Here is a 3,145-nt window from a genome sequence, read left to right as displayed (position 1 = left end):
TGAGGTGGTTCTCTTGTAGACAGCAAATATATGGGTCATGCTTTCTTATCCATTCAGCTACCCTATGTCTTTTAATTGGAGCATTTAATCCATTTATATTTAATGTTATGTTCAATGTTATTGATAAGTCCTTGCTTGTCTCCATTTCTATTCTTTATGCTTTTGTTCTTTCTTGCCTTTATATTTTTTCTTTTTACTGCAGTCCCTTTAGCATTTCTTGCATTGTTGGATTGGTTTTAATAAACTCCCTTAGTCCTTTTTTGTCTGTGAAGCTCCTGATTCCACCTTCTATTTTGAATGATATCCTTGCTGGGTATAATATTCTTGGATTCAGTCCCTTGCTTTGCATCACTTAGTATATTTCATTCCATTCCCTTCTGGCCTAATGTGTTTCTGTTGAGAAATCAGTTGATGGTCTGATGGGAGATCCCTTATAGGGATCTTTCTGTCTCTCTCTGGCAGCCTTTAAGATTCTTACCTTGTCAGTGATATTTGCCAATGTAATTATGATGTGTCTTGGTGTCAGTCGTTTTGGGCTCATCTTGTTTGGGGCTCTATGTGCTTGTTGGACGTGTGTGGTTTTTTTTCTTGCCAATATCAGGGAAATATTCTTTCTTCCTTCCTTTCTTTTCTTTTCTTTCTTTCTTTCTTTCTTTTTTTTTTTTACCAGAATCAGGATCTTTATTATAAGTATTTTTTTGATAACAAGGGAAGGAAATAAGCACATACAAAAATCCATCCAAATTGTCATCACTTGCCTCTGAAGATATTGATTATAAGAGATGCTGAAGAAGATGCAATGGAGAAATAAGGCATACGTTTTTTTGTAAATGTATCAGTGATTCCATACAAGTATGAGCAGTTATTCAAATTATAAAATGAAACCTCTCCCACCTCATAGTCCAGAAAAATGCCAATCTTTGGTTGTCCTCTAGGGCTAGGGCCACTTGTAGAAATCCAGAACAATTATTGCCAGCATCCATTTCTTGCCAATGGTGGAATGTGAGTGTTTCTGGGGAAAGATTCCTTACACACACCTAAGAAACATTCACCTGTGCCTGTTATTTTTACCTCCCAAAAATGTCTGCCAGCATCAAATCCCTCAGAACTCAGGACAGCTGGGTAAGAAGTAAGATCCTGGGGATTAGGAAAACCATCTGGTGTCCTATATGTCACACTTATTCTATCTCTTAACATAATGAAGTTTGGATGGGCAGTTTCAGGATCCAGTGTCAAATCTGCCTGAAACATGTGGATCATTTTATGCAGGCCCAAATAATGTTGGGGGAGATTGTAAGTCTCCTTCTTTAAATCACATGAAAAGACTGCTGGGTCTCTAGGTTTTCATACTTGTTGTGGAAACTTTTAATATCTGTGAGTAAATCCAGGCCTCTCTGCAAATACTTCTCTTCTATTTCACTTAACAGATTGTTTAACTTAAACATATGGTATGAAATGTGCCTTCCATTTTCAATTAGTTTTTCTTCAACATCCTTCTCTTCTATAAGTAGATTGTTATCAATTTCATTTTGCTGGATTGCTAAGAAACACTTAATTTCTTTACATTCATTGTCCAACTCCTCCCTCCATTTTTCCATCTTTCTCTTCACTTCCCAAGTATTTTTCAACTTGGTTTTTATATACCATTTCAACAACTCCAAGGTGATTAGTCTTGGCCTCAATGTTCCTTTTGAGCACCCCCCCCCGCCCCCGCCCGTGACTAGCTGCAGCTTTCTCAATGGGGATCAGGGGCTGATCCTGGTGGTTGGATGACACCCTGCACTGGGCACACAGCAGCTCCAGGTCCTTCTCACAGAACACAGTCAGAACCTCATGGTGCTTCTTACACAGGGGTTCCTCTTGCCTTTTCCTCTTTCCCCTCATGGCAGGAATCTGCTGAACAATCTCAGTCATGTGACATAGTTGGATGTTCCTCATCAAGCAGGGCAGTGGTGGAAGCAGACAGTGGAAAGGTGCCCTGCAGACCTTCCCAGAGCTGGTGGATGCAGGAGGGACAGAAGTTGTGCCCACAGGCAATGGTCACTGGGTCTCTCAAGTAATCCAGGCAGATGGGACAGCTGGACTCTGCCTGGAGCTTGGCCACGGGAGCTGCAAAGGCCATTGTGCAGTGAAGGTGTCTATCAGAAGAGACTCTTTTCAGTCAGTGTGATCCTCCAGGAGCTAGGGAAAGTGAGAAGCTGAGGTTGGCTCAGTTCTACCTCTCTGTGGAAGTCACTAGGAGCTTCCAAGCAGAGCTCCAGTGGGCAGATGACATCCAGTCTTCTGTCACCTACTCCTTCTGTATTTAATGTCAGGTTGCCCCCAAGTGAAGATCAGCTGTGGACTCTGGTAAAAAACCCAGCACCATCTAAGTCATAAGTGGTTTCTGGAGCCTGCTCCTTTGAGTCAGTCCCTGAAGTGTGTCTCCAAGAAGAGTCTCCAAAGCCAGTCTCCTACCAGTTATGTCATTATTTCTTTAAATGGATTTTCTATTCCTTATTCAGCTTCCTCTCCTTCTGGTACTCCTCTTATGCGGATGTTTTTTGTTTGTTTTGTGTTGTCCCAAAGCTCCCTTAGGCTCTCTTCCTGCTTTTTAATTTTTCTTTACAGTTGCTGCTGTGTTTGTGTGTTTTTTCCTACCTTGTCTTCTAATTCACTGATGTGGTACTCACCCTCTTCTAGTTTACTGTTTAAGCCTTTCATTGTGTTCTTTATTGCAGCTAGGTCATTCTTCATTTCCCCTTGATTCCTTTCCATGTTGGTGACATTCTCATTTAGCTCCTTATAATTCTCATTGCGTTGTGTGTATTTGTCATTTAACCATTTGAGCATCCTTATAACCATTACTCTGAATTATTTCTCTGACATCTTACTTGCCTCCATTTCATTTAGTTACATTTCTGGTAATTCCTATTTTCTTTCCTTTGGGGATTGTTTTTTTTGTCTCCCAATTGTTTGCTGTAACGTTTTAATGGTTTCTATGTCTTAGATCAGCGTTTCTCAACCTGTGGGTCGCAACCCCTTTGGGGGTCGAACGACCCTTTCACAGGGGTCCCCTAAATACATCCTGCATATCAGATATTTACATTACTATTCATAACAGTAGCAAAATTACAGTTATGAAGTAGCAACAAAAATAATTTTA

At 40.6% G+C, this 3,145-nt stretch overlaps 1 pseudogene; it reads right to left on the bottom strand.

Moving 5' to 3' along the window:
* Positions 1-675: 675 nt before the first annotated feature.
* On the bottom strand, positions 676-2,122 carry LOC106724056 (annotated as a pseudogene).
* Between the last annotated feature and the right edge of the window lie 1,023 nt (positions 2,123-3,145).

Source organism: Myotis brandtii, unplaced genomic scaffold (genome assembly GCF_000412655.1).
Source record: "Myotis brandtii unplaced genomic scaffold, ASM41265v1 scaffold7, whole genome shotgun sequence".
NCBI classification, from domain to species: domain Eukaryota; kingdom Metazoa; phylum Chordata; class Mammalia; order Chiroptera; family Vespertilionidae; genus Myotis; species Myotis brandtii.
This window is presented reverse-complemented; position numbering and strand designations above follow the sequence as displayed.